This window comes from Apis cerana, linkage group LG11 (assembly GCF_029169275.1).
Source record: "Apis cerana isolate GH-2021 linkage group LG11, AcerK_1.0, whole genome shotgun sequence".
Classification (NCBI taxonomy): Eukaryota; Metazoa; Arthropoda; class Insecta; order Hymenoptera; family Apidae; genus Apis; species Apis cerana.
The window spans coordinates 989,901-1,013,139 of record NC_083862.1 but is presented as its reverse complement, the minus strand read 5'-3'; the positions used below and the strand labels follow the sequence as shown (position 1 = coordinate 1,013,139).

General features: G+C 33.6%; 1 protein-coding gene and 1 long non-coding RNA gene across 29 annotated transcripts in view; one reads left to right on the top strand and one right to left on the bottom strand.

Annotated features, from left to right (window-relative positions):
* Positions 1-23,239, bottom strand: part of LOC107998497 (RYamide receptor-like) — a 102,175-nt gene that overhangs the window by 19,472 nt on the left and 59,464 nt on the right. For 2 of the 19 annotated variants that reach the window (XR_009831715.1, XR_009831716.1), the window contains 5 exons: positions 16,742-17,044; positions 15,858-16,384; positions 15,725-15,780; positions 13,449-14,089; positions 7,535-13,345 (listed from right to left, as the gene is read on the bottom strand). The exons of 14 other annotated variants lie outside the window; for them this stretch is intronic. The gene's annotated coding sequence lies outside the window, so the exon portion shown is untranslated. Of the gene's footprint in view, positions 1-7,534; positions 13,346-13,448; positions 14,090-15,724; positions 15,781-15,857; positions 16,385-16,741; positions 17,045-23,239 lie in introns of those variants that run through there. 3 more of the 19 variants (XR_009831717.1, XR_009831718.1, XR_009831719.1) reach the window with 3 other exon arrangements.
* Positions 1-23,239, top strand: part of LOC107998504 (uncharacterized) — a 130,660-nt gene that overhangs the window by 72,895 nt on the left and 34,526 nt on the right. The window contains exon 1 of one of the 10 annotated variants that reach the window (XR_009831720.1): positions 19,874-20,273. The exons of the other annotated variants lie outside the window; for them this stretch is intronic. This is a non-coding gene — a long non-coding RNA (uncharacterized LOC107998504). Of the gene's footprint in view, positions 1-19,873; positions 20,274-23,239 lie in introns of those variants that run through there. 10 annotated transcript variants of the gene reach the window in all.

Sequence of the window (23,239 nt, the reverse complement as noted above, 5' to 3'; positions counted from 1 at the left end):
TGATAACCCGCTTTATAACCCAATTTTCCATTCTTCATTTTCGCTCTCTCAAACTCTGAAAGACAACGACTTAGAAACAAAACGAAAAATTTTTTTCATTCTCCTTCTTTATTTCTCCCTCAAATATTCTTGGTCACTTTAGGTTAGAGAGAGAGAGAAAGAGAGAGAGCACGCTCGTCGAGTCGGAAATAATCGGCTTCTCCCGATTCGAGTTTCGAGGCCCAGATTCCTTCCAGGATCTTTTTACAGGGATGGCAATAAAATTTCAATTACCGTGGGCGCGTGTCGTTCCGCCATTTTATGAAATTTTTACGAGGCCGCGAAATTGCGCGTGCATCACTTGCACCGGCGATCAACTTCGGTTACTGTTGTTTGCTTTTACCGAGTGGAACCGAGTGCAACTTCCGGAACGGAAACGAGCGTACACGAGACAGACGACTCTGTTAACCCGATCGTTGGCCGCTTTCAATCTTCAAGGGAGCTGTTCTCTTGATTTATTCTCATTCCGTTCCAGATCTTATCTGTGAGATTTCTTTCTAAGGTTTAATTGAAAGAATTATTATTTTATATTTGTGCATTCGAAGGTTTGTTTAATTTTAGAGTTTCTAATGTGTTCTAATTTTAGAATATATTTTATAAATGATAGTGGGAAATTTGTTGGAATGGTAGTTTTAATTTTTGTCCAATTTCCGTCCCCCCTCTCGTTCTTTTCTTTTTTTTCAAATTAAATTAAAGGATTATTAAATTTGACAGTTTATAACAGAACCTTATGAAACCGAGCACTTTCATAAATCAATTTTGATCGCGGGGCTATATTAACCCATTTGCATACGAAAATCCATGTAAATGTATGGAGGACCGGTAAATTGGACCGGTTAAACAGAGATGAATTATTTCGGTAATTTCTGACAATCACGATGTCGATATTAACGAAACTAGAGTGTTGCGAATGATCGAGAAGGTATTCGCGCAAATGTGATACAAACACAAACACTTGTATCCTTAATATCAAATTATTTCAATAATAATGGTTTAGAAAAAGAAAAAAATAACGATTATTCTTCGTAAATCTGGTCGTTTCATATATTTTTATAACAAAAACTTCGATTCCCAGCGAAATTGATTATTCTTTCACGTTGCGCGACTTTCAATTACCGCCGCAATCCGTATACAGCTTGACAAAGTGTTCGATCTTCAATTTTAAACGAGTGTATATACCAGGTGTCGACAGGCGAACGCATGCATGATTAAATTTTCACACGCATCCTTTGTGCCATAGCCCGAAACGAAGTTGCTTTTGTCACAGGTGTCGCCTCTGGATCGATCCATCTATGCACACAACTAGCCGCGCCATCTCGATCGGTCTACGCGAATTTTCTAAATTAACGAAGAAACGTTCCCTCCTTTTAAATCACGTATAATTAATAATTAAACGAAAACGAATAAATAAATAAATAATTTCGATTCGAAAGGGAAAAGTTACAATTGGAAGGGAGATTAATTCTGTCTCGCGAGCGAGGCAATTATATTAATTCGAGCTCTTTAAAACGAGTAAACGTAGAAAGACATATCGAATATGGGTAGGGGGAGGGGGAGGGTGGACGGACTGTCGGTAAATGGCATCGATCGTAACAAGTGTCTAGACAGCGAAATGTCGGGGAACAATAGAGAGACCTCGTGCAAGTGTGTCATTTACGTTCCACGTGAACCTAACTTTTCAACCATCTCGACCACCCTCGTCTGCGTCTCTCTATCGTTCCTCGCCTTTGCCCTTTCGCAACGTGTCATTTGGTCATCCGTTATGCAAAGTTGGAAATAATAAAGGAAGAGGAGGTCGCGATAATCGCACGGATTATTTGCCAAGAAGGAATTTAATATTTGGAGAAATATTTTACGCGATTCTATGCGATAGTGTATATGAATATTTTTTTACCGTGTAGGATCGTAGGATAATTAATTCTTAAATCGAGAAAAAAAGGTATATTTTAAAAGCACTGTCGTCGATATTTTTAATCGTTGTGAACAAAAAGAACACTCGATAGAAAAGAATATATTTAAGCTACGTCACGTGGATATGGGTCGTGCCTTTGTTCTACTACACTAAGCTCGTTATATCGCATGGTTCGGAAAACGGAATCGACGTTCACGCGTAAATAAATAAGATGTAAGTCGCATCTTTACACGTATAAACTCAACTCGGTTATGGTTTCAAGAAAAGAAAAAAAGGAATCCTATTAACGATGTTATCACGTAGCAAGTAATCGTTGTAAATATTATCGATCGAGCGTGCGTTTCTCAATATAAATATTTCCTTGTTATCCGCTCGCGCAAAGAATCGCTCGAAGCGATCGACCGACAGTCCTCGTCGAATATTCGTATTTGTCCGAGAAGCGTGATCAAATAATTCCACCGTAAGTGCATAATTCTGCAAATGGATTCGGACACGGATTCGTAAAATTTTGAATATAATCGAGGGAGGTTGGTTGCCAAGTGTTGTTTCGAAAATGTACTTACGAACTATTTACGAAGGTTAATTAGCGCACTCTGCTTTATCGGCGCGTCATAAATCGAAATTACTCCCGGGCCAAGGAGAGGGGAAGGGATGTATATATCGTAAATTTGGCGAATTAAACGATATAACGACTCCATTTATTTATCGATCGTTGTTACGGCCAATCTAATAAATTTTGCATAAAGAGAAATTTATCTTATCGTTAGGAAATACGGTCTTCTTTCAACAAAATTTTTCTTTCGAACGTCTCCACGCCGTGAAAAAAAAATGAGAATCCATTCCTCTCCAAAATCGAAATCGAAGAAGAAGAAGAAGAGAATAAAAGATCGAAAACTCGTTTGCCCCGGCAAATTTAACATCAAAATCGTTGGGGAGCGAGTGTTTTAACACGTTGCATAAAATATCCGATTACGCAACGCAACAACGCGACACGAAACAACGCCAAGCGTTCCGTTTCACGTAACCAACACATTCTCTCATTTGCATGTACGCAACCATTCCTCGATATCGGCGCTCTTATGCGAGCGAGCGCATAATACCGGATGCGTTGCATTTCGATGCACGCTTTGACGGGGGAATCGCCCTGCCGCAACAGATCAAAGAAAGTTGGGAAAACGTTGACGCGTAACACGGTCGCCGGCCAATCCAAAGCACGTAACTCGGTTATTATGAAATATTTGCCATCGACACCTCGACAACCGAAAGCGTACCCGCTTGTATCTCCCCCGTTCGAGATTGATTTGCAACACGGTCTAGGGAGATTGGTGAAGAATTTAACTTTCCATCTTCGATCGAACCGGTTATTCGAATAGTCGAAATCTCTGTTTGTATTTGGATAACGTTATGCGTTTTAATTACGTAGTAAATTAATCCGGTTTTAAACCAGATTTAAATTAAGATATTGAATCGTAGAAGGAATTTATCGTAGAAGGGTAAAACCTTCGATTCAAAGATTTTTTAGGAATTTAAATTTAAGTTTGGCGAAATTTCAAATTAAATCGATCAATATTCGAATCGATCTTGATCAACCATCGCTCGATGCACATTTTTTCGCTCGATTGGGGACTGCACTAGTTATCACCTATCACGGATTCGAGAAGGTTGGGCTCTCGCCTCTATCGATCCACATTTCCTGCTTCTCCCTGTTATCGACTCGCACGACCCAGCTGCTGGCGTAACTGGCCGCAACCATTCTGGCGTTAGGCCCGATGCAGTTCTCCTAATATGACAGGATTACCACATCCTGGGAAAGATAATCCCATCCAGTTCATAAAGGTATCGCGGCTTTTCATTTTTTTCTTTTCTATATTTCAAGAGCCTGTAAAAAGGAAAATTTCTAAAAGAGAAAAAACTGCATCTACGAAAGATTTAAATTTGGAAATTTTAATTTGGAGGATCGTCGAGCTAAGCCAGAGGAATCGCTCGACAAAAATCAAGAAGAATCCTGTATCTTATAATTTACGTTAATAAAATTTTGAATTTGGGAGAAAAAAAAAAAGGAAAAGGACTTATTTGCACATCTGATATCAATGTTTGAACGAGATGACCTTTGATGGAGTCAACTTCCACCCTCCCCTCCCTTTTGGCCCGGATCTAATCAGTTGCCAACACCGGTCTGTGGTAAAAACGAAAATTCCAAGCCCAAGTGGGGGGGATAAATTTAATCAAAGCCGCAAGCCAAACAACGAGCTCGGGCAGAGTAAAGGGCACGTAGGGAATGGCAAACAGCGTCCACTCGCGGATTTCCATCGCGAAAATAGAATAATAGTGATTCGTGGTCGGGATGCGCCATCTAAAAATCCTAAAGATTTCTCCAAAGAAAGTGGAGCATCGATCCGAGTTGTTCTATCTCTCTCTCTCTCTCTCTCTCTCTCTCCAAGACATCTCCTCTTGCCAGTCGAATTGTAGGATCGCGACATTCCTTCCGTCGCGATCGACGATCGTTTTCGTGCAATTATGCAATTGATCGATAAGAGAGAGAGGGGGGGAAAAAAAATTGGAGATACCGGCGAGAATGATCGAGAGGACCGAGCGTGGCCCGTATGAATTATTCATACGTGTTTGAAACTGTTGAAGGGAATCTCGTTGAAGAACGAGGAGTCGAGGAGTGTATAATTGTATCTTTTGTGTAGTAGTGGTAGTTTTACCCTTGATCGAGATTCATTTATTCATTAAGGGAAACGAGATATTCCGTGGAAACGAGAAAAGAGATAGGTATGGTTTCGAGAAAGAGAGAGAGAGAGAGAATTTCTTGGTCCGTTTAAGGGAAGAATGGAAAATTAGGGAATTTTTGTTTCTCGCTTTTCCGTTTTTAATCTTTCGAGGGAGGGGAATCTGTGTTAATCTTAGGCGAAACGATGTAATCTTGAGGAAATTTGGCACGAGGAACTTGCTACCGTGGCAAATTCCTTTCTTTTTTTCCTCTTCTATAGCAAGACGCCCTCTATTGGCAATTATACGGTACTAACTGTAATAATAATTTACTCTCGGAGGGTAATCAAGCGGATCGAAATACACTGGAAAAATGAATTATTGTAACGATTTTATTTCATATATTCCTTTGGTTCGATATTAATTTTTTCTTTCATCATCATCGTTAATGAGAATAATTTTCCCGCAAGGGGGACTTGCGGTTATCGGGGACACGGTTATTCCATTTAAGCCCCTGGTACCCGTGAGTCCTTTGGGCGGTGGCGTGCCCACGGACCTGAGCCAAACTATTTTTTATTTATATTAAAGAAGAGAGAAAAGAAAGAACAATTAATCGAACGTTTCCTTTCGAAAGGAATGATTTTATCTTATTTTCCTTCTTTTTTTTTTTTTTTAGAAAACACCATGTACATTTCGTTAATTGCAAGTATTCTGGAAAATGCATTTCCTCCCCCCCCTCCCCCTTCCACCTCTCGTTTCATCCATTTGTTTAACTTTGCACGCGCGTTTCCTCCTTTGACCCATGTTTGGAAAAACTGGAAACAGGTGAAGCGGCGCGTAGGGTACATTCTCGTTCATAAGTACATCTCGAAAAATAATGAATCATCGATTCGAAAACAGCAATCAGAAGAATCTACAAGATATTTTTTATTTCTTTGTTGATAATTTTCATCTGGTTTCTCCACTTTTCTTCCGAAAAAAACTCTATTTTTCAAACAACAATGATAATAAAACTCAAAGCATTCGTCCAATTCATCTTCACCCAACAACCGATCTATCCCACCATACGTATAATATACGTATAATATAATTCCAATCCCAATAATGTATTCCCCGAAACAAAAACTTCGCTGATAACCGACTCTTACTTACCGACGAGACTGTACTGTATCCGCGCATACGTGTATACGGTTCTGAAAATCGTAGTTGGTCCGTTTCGAATAAGAGAGAGAGAGAGAGAGAAAGAGAGAAGGAGAGAAAGAGCATAAAGCAGCAGAATCAAAAGGGCGCGAGAAATTGCTCTTTTTGGCGAGGCAGGAAAGTGAGGGGAGGGGAGGAGAGAGAGAGAGAGAAAGGTTGCTGCGCGCGAAATACTGTAACGAACCGCGTCGCTTTATAGGCAGCCGCGATAAGAACCTTTCTCGTTACGTTAGGGAAACACGGAACAGGTTTTTACGATTGGAGGGATGGTTTAAAACGGAGAGCCAAGCCAGGTGAATTCGTTTCGCCGGCGCGTGGAAACGATGGCTGGCCGCTCTTCTCCTATCTGTTTAGGTATTCCGCAGGTATACACACCCGGGAATCGATCCGCCCCGTCGTTCAACCGTGAAAATGTTACGTGAATATCTCGTTATCCTCACGAGGAGGGGGAAGGGGGGGATATCTTTGGAAATAATATTACCGTGAAAATTTTTATGCGTATATATATATATATATATATACATGTATATACGTGCGTGTATGTTACAGTTATTTTTATCGACGGAAGATATCATCGTGCGAATATGAAAACGAGAAGGAAGAACTATGAGAATTGTATGATTAATAATTCGAGGAGACTTGTATTTGGTAATTTTTATCTAATAAAAATTTCAAGAGCGACACGTGTACAGGTTATTTGGTTATTTGGTTATTTCGTATTAAAGGGGACGAATTGACTTAACTCTCGATCGAGTTTAATATTTCACGAGGATTGATTCCCTTCTAAATTTTGAATAAATACGTTCAAACAGATTCGGAATTCGAGTTTTAATTAACCTCGAATCGAATTAATTCTAAATTGTTCCCGATTTCTCTTTGGTAACTGTAACTTCTATTATCCTCTATTCTTCCTTTCCTTTCTTTCTTTCTTTTTTCTTTTCCACCAAACGAATTCCCTCTCCCCCGGTTAAACAAAATTAAAATTTCCCCGGGCCCAATAACACAAGGCAGTTTAAACTTCCGATCATGAGACATCCGCAGAGAGAATACACGGGGTCTAAAGTCGCAATGCGGCACGTTAATTCAAAATAATACCTCTCGCCAATGCGACGATACCACGGAATATAAACCATAATTGAAAATCGATGTGTCCACTCGCCTCTCTTTTTCTCTCTCCCTCTCTTTATCTCCCCCTTCACGTGTGTTACATACGAATATGAAATCTGTCCAGGCTTGTGTCTATCCACCGCATCGAAACGGATGAAAAAAAAAAAAAAGAAAAAATGCAATTACGAGCAATTAAGAGTTGGAACGTTCCCGCTCGTCTGATTGGTTCGATCCTCCTTGCCCGGCCACGCTCGCGACCGATTGATCGCCGATTAAATCACGGAGTCGGAAAGTCAATGAAATTGTGATTCGCCCAGATTTGATTATTCGAACGGTAAACGGGGATGCGATGCGAATGAAATTTTTCTTTTTTTTTCCTGCGACGAGAAAGGAAAACGTGGAGAGGGCGGGAAAAGAGTGGGAGAGGAGATTATTATTTTTTTGGATGCGAAAATTTTCTAATTATCATCGACGAAAAGAGTCGATCGTCGTGTTTTTGGGATTTAATCAACGCTGAAATATGGAGAAAGATTAGAAAAAAAAATTTTTGCAATTTTATACGAGTTATTTTTTTTTTTTTTTTTTTTTGGAAACGAGAAATGGATCGGTAATAATTTTAAAAGTTTGGGCAAATTATATGGTTGGAAGGATAATTGGAAAGTTTGGGAATTATCGATAATTAAGAGACGTTTTACTGGTTTCTCGGTGAGATACGGGCTTGATAAATTCATGGAAGAAGTTGGTAACGGTGTTGAAGAATGCGGCGACAAATGGAAATCGATTTCCTCCAAGATTGGAGTGCGAGGTTTCCGGGGCCGATCTTCGTGGGTTTCGTTTGATATAAATTAACGAGGCTCTCGATTTAGCGAGGATCGTGTCACGTTTGATTTAACGATTTTTTTTTTTATCTTGGATTCTACAGAAAAAAGTGCAACGAAGAATAAGATAATTGTTTCTATATTCGTTGAAAACATTTCCACGCACAACGTGATTGAAAAGAGTTTCAAATCTTTGGCTGTTGAATAAGACAATTATTTCGATACAAAATCCGAATTCGCGTCATTTATTTCCATCTTTGAAGGAAAATTCGCATTTTCTTGAGCATCGAGTTTAAAAATTATCCTCGAGTTTAAAAATTAAAATTATTCTCCACAAATCTAGGAAATCTGTTCGAGGCCCGAGGCAAAGTTAGATTTCCGCTCTCGTGCACGTACATCCACTCCTGCTCGTCCCGTGACGAGCGATCTAGTTAGATTAATTTCCGAAGAGAGAAAGAAAAAATGAAAAAAAATCCATTTTTCGAAAGAAAACTCGAAGAAGACGACACCTCTAACACGGCTGATCTGTATTCGGTATAGGTCGAAGCGATTATGATTGGCCTGCTCGTCAGGGATTCTCTCCGCGTGCGTGATTTCGAATTCTATCATGGCGGTGTGAATCCGCCATTGCTGTGAACGCGTCCGCGTGAAATTAGCCAACTTTCGTATACGACGTTTCCACGATTCGAATTTCTGTGCGTGGGTGGGTAGTTGCACACGCGTTTGATCGTATATGTACAAGATCGTGTGCTACGTGTGCATGCGCGAAAGTTTCGCAAGTGTTCGTGAACGGATGAAGTTTCATTGGTTGGTTATAGTTATTGCGGCCGTCACGTGACGTTTTATGGCAATATTGCGTTGCCCAATAAATCGTACCGTGGACAATTACCACTGTATCGAATGTGTTATTGTAATATATATTTATTGTATAATATTAAGTTGTGAAAGCGGTTCGCGTTTTCGAATGAGTGATTTAAAGTCTGCGTGTAAATGTACGTGATGAAAAAAGAAGGAAGAAAATTATTGCGGTGGAAAAAACGAGGAGAATCTTTCGTTCGATCGTGTTGTTCGCGATAGAAATTTTATTCGACCAACGATAATCTCGATTGAAAATGAAAAGTGAATGAAATTCTGATAATTTTTGATAATTTATCTTTCATTATCGTCTATATGTAAACGGATGTAACGAGATGTATGGATATCTTTATTGCAATGAAATGGATCAAAGGCCAACTGTCGTTTATCTTTTCTTATGGGCCAATTTCAAGAAGCAATTTGCCGAAACGGTGAGGAAAAATCGTGAAATCTACTCCTGGTACAACAAAGACGCGTGTGTTGTATAGTGAGCATGAACAACTAGCAACCTGTTGAAAGGAAAACGAGGAGAATGTTTGGACCTCCTCGATTCGATACTTTAAAATTGTAGTTTTTCGAAAGCGGATCCTTGTTCACGAGAAAATATTGTTTGCCAATTTTTATTTTTTTTTCTTTTCTTCTCTTTCTCTATGTCTCTCTCTCTCTATCTTGCAATTTATAGCCATGCCACGATCTATTTTATACCGCAGCTTTACCACGTAAAATTGGACATAAATTCTGATTTATCGGTCGGGGATACTATAAAACACGGTATGACAATATTAGCCCTGAAAATAGGTATTATCAATTTTATGCCTTTTCACTATTTTCTCGTTTCTTTTCAATCTTTTTTTATTTTTATACGCTTCGCTTTAAAATATTCTTCGTTATTTCGACCTCGATATCTTTTTTAATTTTCTTTTATTCCTTTCATATTACATTCCGACAATTTTATTTGCAACGATAATTTGTAATTTACAAGCGTGCATGGAAATGATAATAATAAATAAATAATAGAATTTTAAATGGCCCGCTCACTTTTAGTGGATTCTCGTGTTACGGTCGGTAACCCCGGAAACGTGACCTTCTTTTCCCATTTCGCAATTCGCAGCCAGTAGGCCATGGATGTCGTGAATTTGACATATTGCGCGTGATCGTTCGTGTTACGATATTTATTTTTACGTCCTTTCTTTTATTAATATTTCTTTTTTGTTACGTATTTGAATTATTTGATTTCGATTTACAAAATTATATATTTCTTAATTTCTTTCATTCACAATGTATAGAATTCAAAATTAATTCAAAGTGTTTTAGACGTTTTAGGTTATGAATAACAATTATAATATTATTACGATTGTGCGGATTTAATTTTTTAGGAAAAATTTATTTTTCTCGCAATTATTCGTTTTTGAAATTATCTGAAATTGCGTGAAAATATTTTCGTGTGTTAATTCAACATAATAATCGAATAAAATAATCATAATCGTATATGAAAATTTATTTTCTTACGTTAAAAAAAATTATTTCTCTCTATTATAATTCATGTAACATATTTAAAACTGGATCTCGAATATATAAATAAGCGAGTTAAGGAATATAATTAAAATATTGTGTAGAACAATGCATCAGAATAAGAGTGTTGATTTATATGTAATATGATAATGAAAATTTTATATATTATAATTATATCCACGTTATTAAATTAATTTTATTACTCTTAATTATTCTCAATTAAGATCTTTAGCAAATACATTGCAAATAAATTATGAATTATCTAAAAATTATCCTAAAATCTACAATCTAGGAATCTAGGAAAAGCATAATTTAAATAAAATTAATATCGCTACTAATTATAACAATAAATACCATTGCATGTTGTTATAATTATAAAAGAATAATATGCAAAGTATTAATATTTCGTGAATTTTTCAGACAAAATCGAGTAAAGGAAAGAAATACAAAATTTAACCTAAAAAAGAAAATATCAATTAAAATTTATTAAATTACGAGCAATTTGAGTTTTCATTAAAGTGAGATAGCTCTCCATCCAATGCAAATTTCAATTACTTGTAACTCGATAAATTTTAACCGATATTTGTTTTTGTCTCTAGACTTGAAGATATCCCATACATACAGTAATACGTCATTTAACAATAGGTAATATCCATTATTTTGATCGATTGGAATTTCGTTAATAAAATTTCGAGATAAAAATAAATGATTCGACACGATCCAAGTCTCATTATTGACGAGATCGTCCTTTATCCTTCAATGCATCCACCATTTTTGCATATTTGTAATTCGATATGATAGTAAAGAAGCGCACGATAATTATTTCAGTCGAAGAAATCTAAAACACTCACGGTAATGAGGGTTGCTTTCTTAGCGGGTGAGCTGAGAGTTTCAGTGCTGTACCTAGATTGATTCCAAAAAATTCCTTTCTTCAAAATAATATCCTCTAACCTGATTTCTTAATTCGATATTATTTAATCAAGAACTTAGATATGCAATGTTTTATTTCATTACACGTAGTTTTGAACGCTATAATGATTATAACTCAAATGAAATATTAATTTTTATAAAATGAAACAAAGATCCTTAAAGAAAAAATATTTCTTTCGAGATCAATAGTTTATTATACGAGTAAGCACGAGATTAATATATATAGCAAAGATAATTATCAGCATTCAATTTCAGTGAAATAAATCGGTTTACTCTTCTTGCTTATCTTTATTTCACGAATTCGTCAATTATTACAATCGAACATCACGTATGCTATTTCATATTTTCACTGTATCGAAATAATTTATTTTTTCGTATAAAAAAAAAAAGAATGATAATATATATTTTTATACGTATAATAAACGTAGTCGCCCCTAACTTCAGCCGCTCCTGACGTCGAAGGGGCACCTATTGCCCCCCACCAGGAACAGCACGATGCTTCCACGATGCAAATGAGAGGACAGTCTCGGTGAAAAACGCGGTCGAGAATCTCGAAATAAATTGAACCCTCCCACGAGCGTTCGAGTGGCTTCAGGATACAGGTTACCCATAAACTTTCGTTAATTGGTCGTTCCAATGTGTGGAACTTCGAAACGGGGAATGATAACGCTTAATCTCGAGCCTCGAAGTGCATAATAAGAAACGGAGGAAGTTAATGCGGAGAAATTATCTCGATGTCGCGTTTAAATATTTTTTTTTTAATCCTTTTTTTCATTCGTATTTTTTATTAAATAAGTAATTAACTGGAATAAAAAATGGAGAAATCATTGGGATTAAAAACGTACGAAACGTGTCTTTGTCGACAAGATCTCGATACTCGATATAAGTCTATTTTTTGATACTCGATTATTTATTTTTTTTCAATAAAGTAATATTTAATTCTATGAAATTGCACGAATATTCATTCCTACCTGTAATTTTGATTCTTGAAGTCTACGTAGCGAATTTATTTCTGAAATTATTAAAAAGAAAGATTTCATTCAGAGTAGTTTAAATAATGAATTTTTATTGGATAATAAATAAGTATTCGTTACTTTGTTCTCGACCATGATAAGTATTCAAATATTAAAGAAAATCATCTATAAGTTGCTAACATAATTGATTATAATCTAATCTGATACGTTTCTTATTCACAAGTGTAACCGTACTTGGAAAAGAAAATTAATTTTCCATGAATTGGCAGACAAATCTCTGATGAGATCAGGTAATAAATTATAGGAGAAATTATAAAAAATTATACGTGTCAAGCTAGAAAATTTTCTTACAAAATCGTAATTACCGTTATCTTTGCTCTAACTTATTCTTAAAATATAAATTGTGCATATCACGACATAATGCATCATGTATAGACACAGGTATATAAAACATATAATTTCATTATGGCCTATAAACTTGTATCCTTATCTCGGTTATTAATGTAAAATTTGTAATTATTTAAAATAAGGATAATAATAAGATGGAATGAACGGAAAGTGTGCGTTTGCAATTATTATCATCAATGTTACTATTTCACTTGGAGCTTGATATTTCTATAAGAAAAATAAAACACTATAATGCGAAGCCGCACAATATGTAGATTCTATACAGTATTGTTATGCCTTTCACACGCAATAGTACATATCCTCCTTGTATGAAGAGAATATGGCTTCCCGGCACGAAAGGGATTTCCGTTTTCCTGTCATCTCTTGCTCACGTCACAATGTTGCACAAATGTTAAACAATCATTGAAAATATAGACTCGCTTTTAAATACAAAATTTATATAAAATAATTCTTCTCATAAAAATGGAAATTAATTCGAATAATTTGAATTTATGCGTATTCGATTTTTAATGGGTCGTAGAACAAAAGTATACAAGAATTCTTTCTCTCAACTATTCCAAACTGTTCGAAACACATTTGAACCGCGTCCAAATATACATAATTTTAATATATATATCCAAGTCTAGGTTTAAGTTATAAAGTGGAAGAATGAGAAACGCTGTTATAAAAATTCTCGAGTCCCCTTCTATTAAGATAATACGTCCCAAAGTAATTTATATCCCCAAAGATGGGGATATTGTTACGATTCTTCTAGCATTATTAACAAGAGGTCTATCGGGGCATGTCTAATCCCATTAGAGATGAAATCTCATATGCCATTTTGAAAATTAGACCTCGTATTTTCTTCCATTCCATGGTTATACATTGTAACATGGTTGCTAAAAAGAAGAAAGAAAAAAAGTTGGATAAACCACGTATCTATCAAAACATATCTTTATAAAGCATCAAATACGTAACGATACGACAAATGTCGATACCAACCCCCATTATGTTTATATTTTGTATCTGCAGTAGATTTTAAGATTGCTCTTTTAATTTTTGTCGTTGCTGCTCTGAAACAATTCTCGATATTTTCTGCTCTGTTGCACAGCCCTATTTTTTAGCCATCGACGCCACGCGAGCCCTTTTCCTTTCCTTTCCTTCTTTCTTCTTCTTCTTTTTTTTTTCTTTTCCCTTCGTTTCTAATTGCTTTCGTCCCCGTCCGCATTTCAAGTACAAACGCGTAAGTGCAATACTTTAACGTTTAATTACATTCATCAGAAGAGGCTGGAACCGGTTCTTTCTTTAGCCAGAAATTCAAGACTACCCGTTTTACGACGTTTGTTAAGGATCTTTTCACCCGGTATTATAATCCTACCGGTTTCTTGGCTTCCTTAAGCACTCGAACCTTCCCCCTGGATCCATTGACCTATAAGAGAGTTTGCTTCTTATACCCCTATGCACTTCTTCTTTGCTTCGCCTCTCTCTTTTCTCCTTTTTTTCATTTTTTATGGGGGAATTGCAAGGAGCATAATACGCAAGCTCTTTTTGTAATTCGACTTTTAATCATTTTTCACTTCGTGTAAACCTTTATTCGCCTCTTCTCTCTTTCTTTTCTTTTTTTGAAAACAGAATATTGAAATCTGTAATAATTACGAAGCAAAATTTGGTATTAGATGTTTATAAGTAGTATAAATCAAGTTGTAAGATAAATTAAGTTGAAGAGTGTAATAATCGAATTCAATCACATTTCTTGCAATTACCAATCTTTTACCACAGGATTTTCCCTAAAATTTAGTAGCAATCAGTCCTGTATAAATCAATTAATTTACTTTTTCTACTTTTTTTTTTTTATATACTCTTCTCCCACATTGGTAACATTATGAATCATTTATCAATATTTTCAAAAGGGGGAAAAATATTCAAATAATTTTACACGCCGCTTAACATTCAATACCCCGACGAAGGGAGAGAGAAGCGCATCAATGAACCGTCGATATTGTAAACACTCAATTACCGGAACTAATTGTGATCATTCCGTTTTATCACCCTTTAAAAATTGGCTGTGCGCCAAGTATGCGATACTAATTAGCTCGATAAACACTCTCGGATTTGTAATCGTTATTGATAGCGTGCATTTCACGATCGGCAATTAACCTGGATCCTTGTGCAAACGGTGCCTCGTGGATCGAACGCATAAAAATGCGAGGGAAATATCGTTAATTGTCCGCGATAACTATCGGATGCTATATATAGAAACGTGAATTTAAAACGTGCTCGGGAAAAAAATATGCTCCTATTAACTTTTTTTTTAAGGAAACAAGTGAAAATAATTACTTTCTCTTTTTTCATTTTGTAATTTGTAATTTAAAATAATTTATCAGAATTGTCTTATCAGAATCCGATTTAATATTTTTGATTATAAAAATATCGAATATTTTAATTTTTGAATTATGATCAATTGAAAGCGGACGAACGAACGTGTTATTTTGAAAGAAAATTGAAATTTGTATTCATGGATAAAGTGTAAATTGTTCGCAAAAGTTTCGTAAAAATAACGATCGTGCGTATTTTTAGCATAAATTTGCATACACTTCCGTGAAAAATATCAGAGCCACGGATCAATATTTAAAGCGAGTAAATGATATAAGCCCGTGAATTCTCGCGAACACGTATAATTCTCTCTTGTTGTAGGCGTGTTGAACGTTAAGCGGTTAATATTATCGTGCAACTTAAATCTCGTATAAATTTCGATGCTTGCTCGATCGATAAAATCCTAATATAATGGTAGAAAGTATCGATTATCGAAAAATTCTTATTCGATATAAATTCGAAATTAATCGATAATAAATACAATGAGATCGGCATTTTGAAATATAAGAATAAATATCAGAATGTTGAGCGTTACGATTTCAAATTCATGGATCAAAAATTATTGAAGATTTTAAACGAAAATGAACTGTTGCGTATAAGCAACAAATTCATGAATAGTCATGAAATTATAATATATGTAAAAGAAATGTAACTGTCACGATCAATCGAATGTGCTAGATTGGATATTTTAATCTTAATCCAGTTATATTCAAAGCATCGCTCAAGGTAAAGTGTATAGCCAAAGCTATATCTAACTTGACAAAGACTTTGTATCTTGGAATTCATCTATTCAGAAGCACGTTTCATTATGTCAAGGCAGCTGTGTTGATATATTGATTTATTATTCACTCTTCCTATTAATAGATTAATATTGGAGGAATTGAATTATCATAATCCAATCTTACTATAAATAAATTTTGAAGGAATATCTTCTAAGTAACGTCTCTTATCCATTCAGATTCTGCAATAATAAATATAATTACTATATTTCAATAATTCTTGATAAAACAATCACTTTAAATCATATCAAATACTAACACTTGTTACCAGTTGCATCTTTCTCTCTGAAAACAAGTTCAGAAAGAAAACAGAAAGAACGTGAATGGTACTACGTATCCTCAATGATATTTCATCTCTAATATCGCACAAATAAAATGTCACGATACAAAGAGCACGTTCAGTACAGTCCATGTGGAACTTTAAGTCTCACCAGAGAAAACTGCCAGTACAAAACAAGCGGACGTTCCAGTTTTTCGCTTCATTTGTCACTTTTACTGCGTCAGAGAAGAATGGTTACGGCCTGGCTAAATTGACATCAGCAAGGTAACGATTTCTTGATTCCCATGGAGTCCGTCATTTTGCTGTTCAAACGTAAACCTCATTTTCATAAAGAAGATTAAAGCTTCCTTCTCTTTGCATCGAATTATTCAACCGTCCTTTCTTCTATCATATCCGTTGATCTCCTTTCTTTCTTTTATCAGAAAAATTACGATGATGATGATGATGATAACGTTGACGAGTATAATGAGAAGAAGATGAAATAAAAATTGATCGACGAGGACAATCTGAAGAATGATCGACTAGTCCAAATTTAGATATTCATAGGAAAATGATTTTTTTTTTTTACCAAAAAGAAACAAGGAAATAGAATCTCACACGCCAATTCCCTTCCAGTTCAGTAGTCGTGGATTACTAACGTGGACGACAACGACCCTCACGAAATCAATCTATCGACTAAAAGGATTGGCACGCGATACAAATACGGGTGACAGGGCAGCCTTCTCAATGGCTCGTATTTTGTTCCCAATGGACACGAGTTCCTGAATGAAGGGAAAATGGATGGAACTCGACGCTAGATTTTCTTTTCCTTCTTTCCTTTTTTTTTTTCTTTTTTTTCATTTCGTATATACGTATATTTGTACCTTCGTTGCGGAAGTTATGGTGTGGGTCGATGCTGATGGACTTCGCTTGCTCTTTACTAATACCGTATAGGGATATTGCTACCGAAACTTTCCAAACGGTTTAGCCTTGGACATTCTATTAGGATTTTCGTGATTGTGTCTGTGAGTATTTCAGAGTGTGTCGAGTCTGCCTTTTTTTTTTTTTCCTTTTAAAAATAGTATTTTACGTGTTCCTCGCATGAAGCCTTTTTTTTTTTTTTTTTTTTACTTTTTCTGGTAGCGATGTAGAATGACGTTGAAAAGTTTTTGAAAGTAACAATATTTCTGAAACGAAGAATTTTTTAATTAATATTTATTCAGTAATTACTTTAGACAAAAAAAAAATTAAAAGTTAAAACAATTTTTAATTTTTTAATTTGTCTAAAACTTTGTCATTTGACAGGATATATTATTTTATCGTTCAGCAATGCGTGATTTTTGAAATTTCTTTCAAAACTTTTTTGGATAATAAGTGTGGTGTTAGGAGATTTTTAGATTTAGATTCTTTTAGATTTTTGACGTAGCGACGTGTAAAATATTATTCCATTTTTTTGTAATAAAAAAAAATAACGTTTGACGTGTTCCTCGAATGAAATTTTTTACTTTCTCTGATGGTTAGAAATTGGGTCGTTTAATTTTCGATATAACACTGTCAAAATTGTATCAAATTTTTCTTTTCCACGTAAAACTAACATTTGATGTGTTTCTCGAATAAAATTTTGTACCTTTTCCAATAGTGAAAAATATTTTTAGCTTGGCTTGGCTTTATCTAATTTATTTTAAATCCCCAAGTGATTATTTTTGTTTTAATAAATTCGTAATACAATTTGACTCTCCGAATAGTTATTTTCAAAGATTTTTCTGTGCAATATATAATCCAATATTCGGTTAATGAAATAACATTTTTTTTCCCATTGAAATTTCAAAATTAGAAACTTTCCGTAACTTGTTCTTATTTTCTAGTAAAATTTAAATGTACATAATTGTCGTTAATTAAATGGAAATTTTATTCATTGAATGAGAAACATTTTGAAAACCAGTTTACGTAACTGTGAAAAGGCTGTCGAAGAGAATTTAATGCACAAGAGAAGAATATTATGTTTCATCATTTCTTTCATAATATCTATCTATTTATATATACGATTCTTTCTTTAAATATTTAGAAGCTTTGATAGATTTTTAATGACGATACTTACGAGAATTTAAAAAAAATAGATAAATAAAATTAGCAATGTAAATTCATTTATTAAATAAATTATTGAAATGTTTGGTAATAATATTTATGTTGCAACAACATTTGCTAATTTTTCTCTTGGAAGATAAATAATATCATCGTTGTGTTTATTTATTATTATTTTAATTTATTTTATCAAATTATTACTTTCTTTTATAATATTAGATTTTCTCTTTGTATATGAATTTTTATCAATTTCACGTCTCTCGATATCTTTATGTTGAATTATCTGTATAAAATTTATTTTTTTCCTGTTGTTCAAAGGTTTTTCCATCACATTTTCCATTACAATTGCGCAAAAGAAATAGAACACCACTCCTATAAAGGATGGATAATAGTTTAATCACACTCTATGAATAACCTAGAGAGTTGGATCATTAGGCAATCGATCGTTTCCGTAATTTGCGAAAACATTAAAATTTACGAATCATACGAGCCAAAAATATGATCAAAATGTATATAAACGGAGTTGTGCAGGTGAAAATTTTAAAGAAATTACCACAAATAAGGTAGAAATAATAAATTGATAGTCGAATTCACAAAACTCTTTATGCGGTTGAAATATGAAACTTACCTCGTGCATATTACGTTAAATCCTGATCAAGTATGGCTTCCAGGTGAAGTTATTCGAGACGAGATTTGGCACGCAAGATTGTGAAATTTGCCAAGTAGCCGGAAATTAGATATTAAATGAACCATGTGCTCTATTCTTGACAGAAGTTGATTACTGTCCATTGTTCTCAAGAATCTTATATCGTAGAAAGATTATTAATCTAATTTAAATTTAATTATATCTTCTAGATGAATGACAGATATGCCAAATAGTGATTCCAGTTAAATAGAAAATGATTTATTAGCTAATCTATATATATATATATATATTATGCACAGACACATCGAACAAGTCAGATTATTCACGTCTCATTTCACTTTTCTTGAAACATTATACATCTACAATGTAAATTTTACATAGCACACTGTGACCTTTCAAATCACATTTCGATTAACGACTTTTCGAAGAAATTATATTAATTATAAAACACACGACTTCAGAACCTTAAAAAAAAGCGAAAACGAGCCGATATTCACATTAATGATAAAAGTTTTCTGTTCTCATTGATTCCAAATCTTAACATCTGTCTTCATTCGCATTTTTTTATTTCCAAATTATATGCACATAATTATGTTAATTTTAGAAAAATATCTGTACATTTTTAATAACTGCGGGAATAAAAAAAATTTAAATCAATCAAATTGATCGGTTAGTTAAACTAATGTTAATTTTATCGTATTAATGTTAATAATTGCAAAAATTAAAAACCTGAAGCTAGTCAATTTGATTTTTAAATTATTAATATCACGAGTGAAAAATTAATATTCACATACGTATTCATTCATATAAATAAGACAAATATAAGAAATTTATTTTTTTATTATTATAAAATAAATTTTTTCTATAATATTTAATTCCCTTTGTTAAAAAACAATCACAAAACGAATGTTGAAACGAAGCGAAAACGAATAAGTACCAATATTTATAATTAATTTCAATGGAGATTCTAGATCTTCGGTATATGTTATTCTCATTTCACTTATTCTCGTTTGAAAATAATAGAGGGGGGAAAAGTTAACAGAAAAGGTATTAACACGATGCGATTACTACGCCGTCTAACGGAATATATATGTTAAAATAAATTTTCACGCGACAGTGAATTTTTATTTTTTTGGCCACAATACTAAATATCATAAATTTTTTTCCTCGTTACATTATTATATCATTGAATTTGTTATATATATAATATATATATATATATATATATAATAATATAATAATGAAAATCGTGATATTTAATACGCTTGAAAACGTACCTTAACACAAGTGTCTTAGTAGGCGGCGTGGTAGTCGCGTCGTGTTAGTTTTTCCGCAGTTAGTTTTTTTTCTCTTTTACTACTTTCAAATAGTGTGATGTCACGTATTGAAAATTGAGAATTTCGTCCGGCAAACTTGTTCATGGTTAAAGATTTCCATTTTCGCGCGGATTTCAAGCCACGTTCACATTTTTCCACCTTCCGAATTAAATATGCGCATAATTACGTCTCGAAGGAAGTTAAGGCCACGAAGTGCGAGTGTCTCGCGACTCGAATGTGATAAAGTTGCCGATTGAATATGAATACGCGAACATAAACAGAAAGCAGGGATTCTTGAACTTTGGCTGCATTTGCAAGTGAAAGGATGAGGCCACTGATCCTGGGAATAATAATTTTCGTCTTTTCTAACCGGTAACGCAACATTTTCTTTCAATTTCTCTTGGGAACTATTAGGTAACAAAGAAAGGTTCGCCATTTTCTTATCCCGGAAAAGGAAAATGCAAGCGAAAAGAAAAGTTGTAAAAAAACGAATTGTTTCTTTGAAATAAATATTCTTGACCTAACAGGAAAAAAAATTATATATAAATAGAAAATTCAAAAACCAATCAGTAATATTTTCTGAAAATTACTTGCATAATTCAAAAATTTCTTTATTATTTAAATTTTCATTTTAAGTAAGATTCAGAAAATGTGACTTACACTGATTGATTCTGAATCTCTGCAAATAGAAATTAATAATGAAATTCATAATAACTTTTATTCATAATTTAATTTTATTAAAGAAAAATTAATAATTTTTAAATATTTCTCTCTTTTTTCTGGAAAAAAATAAATTTTAAATCTCAATCATTTGCAGTTTTATATATATATATATATCTGTAAACCAGATAAAATATAAATTTTACAAATGATTATTTATTTTATCATATATTATTTTTTTCCAATTATACCAATCATTATATGGACTTTATCAGGTCCACTTTTCTTATTTCTCTAAAAATATTATCTGAATTTTCAATTACACTAACCATTACTTGGACTTTATCAAATCCACTTCTCTTACTTCTCTAGCACTAACTTTTATCTTAACACTTAGTTACATTAATTATTATCTGAATTTTATCAAGTCCACTTTTCTTAGCACAGTTTTATCTTTCTCTCTTTTCTGATTAAAATTTAAAGTTTTCGTGCTTCCATACGATACACTCTTATTTAACAAAGTTCTACATTTTATCGTATATTTTTCTATCATAAAAGAATCGATTAATCCAATATTCATAAAAAAGTATTTAATAAAATCAAGATATTCTTATAGACTGTTATCGTCGAATCGAATGACAGTTTATTAATAAAAAAGAAAAAAAGGTTTTCGGTTATAATAAAAAATATCGAATCTTTATTGGATTCCTATTGAAACGTTATCTGTACGCAACAGGGGGCAAAAATATCCATTCGACCTTTCGCGTAATCGCGTAGGAAGAGGATCCATCAGTCGTTGAATTTCCGTGGAAATTCTCTTTACAGTGTAATGAACTGTAAATTGGTAATTGAACTTTGCATGTCGTAAAATTTGAATAACAAAGAATATTTGTCTTTAATTTCTTTTTTTTAACTTTTAATTTCTAAAATATTCATCCGGTGTACATTTTCGTAATATTTTTCTAAAACCAAAATATTTTGTTTCGTTGGAAATAAAATATTATAAATTGTTGAAAAATATCAGTGAATTTATATCGATCTTTTATTTCCGGTTACGTGTTTCAACATTCGAATTTCCATCCGTTCTATCCAATTTCTACAAATTGAATTACTATTACTTTTAATAATCAAACATGCAAATGAACAACGTTGTTATTTAAAATAATAATAATAATAAAGTCAAAGATTATTGTAAAAATATTTCTACGTCAATTTATCGCGTCAATTTTAATAAAATATTGCAATTAATTATAATTCGACGATTCGAAGTGTTGTCAATAGTCGTTTATTATCTTTCTAATATGAAGAAAAAAATGAATATATATAAAAACCTGAAATCAATTCTGTAAGTGGTTCGCGAAAAAAAAAAACATTTGTATTGCATAAAAATTCTTGTCACCTAGAGATATGTTCATTTCGTACAGAATAGAATTTCGTTAGATTTTTCCAACTTAATTTGTCAGACTGGGTTACATGGTCAATGGCACTGCAAATTGGTTGTCTTCCGGATGAACAGATGGCTAGTAACACGCGGTGAATTTCGAGTGGCCAAAATTGAATCGTGCGTGGTATGGAATAGTAATTATCAGCCCGGTTAAACCTCGTTTTCGAGCCTCGTTTATCATAATAACCTGGCGCCACTATTAGTCGTTATTCGAGCAAAAATTGATTTTTCGAATATATATCTGAATCGAATATTTTTTTTTTGTATTTAAAGTTATTATTATCCGTTATTATTATCCCATTTCTCTCATATTAAATGTACGAGATAGGTCTCGCTTATCACATATAAATAATTATTTACAAAACGATCATCGATCTCTCTTTTATCTTTTATTACGCTATTATTATTCTAATAGAGACAAGTTACTAAGAAAAATATTTTTTAGGTTAGGTTTTGATTTTAATCAGGTTCATTGTTATTAACGACGAATTAAAAAGAAAACTAATCCAATGGAGAAGCATCGAATCGATTAAGTGGAGAGGAATACGTTGCTGCACGCAAAGAATCGCGAATTTTCTCAAGTTTCAGATCCCTCGATCCGTTTAATCACCGGCTAACGATTCGAGCCAGTTGGTTTACAGGCAGCCATTAATAATTTATGAATTGGACGGATATCGTGGACGCGCTGTTAACACCACGCTCGTGTTTAACATGTCGTAACGTATGGTTCACTGATGTAAACGAGTCGAAACGTGCTACGCATTAATCTTTCCCGAGTTTATGCACGTAACGACTAACTTACGTATACTTGGAGAGATGCGAAATTGAAACATTCGGTACAGCACAATGTCAACGATCCGAAAGCTGTGTCAATCCTTTCTTGAATTCCCTCTTGTTACCCAATTAAAATAATTATATATTAAAATAATTTTATTACCAAATAAAATAATTATGATCAAAATAATTATCATAATTAAAATAAATATTTTTACTTTTCGTGTAATTCGAATCGGGGAGATAATTTTTTCGGCAAAAGTGTATCATATTTCATCGTTAAATATCGTTTTCCATTCACTTTCAAAATATCTTTCCTCGCCGCTAATATATATATATATATTCCGTTCTCCAGTTTGTGGGTCATTGCAATTTTCGCTATCAGGTATCGTTTCTCATGTACACGTATTATCACGAGAACGGCGCGCGATATATCAAAAAACACGAGGCAATAATTCGC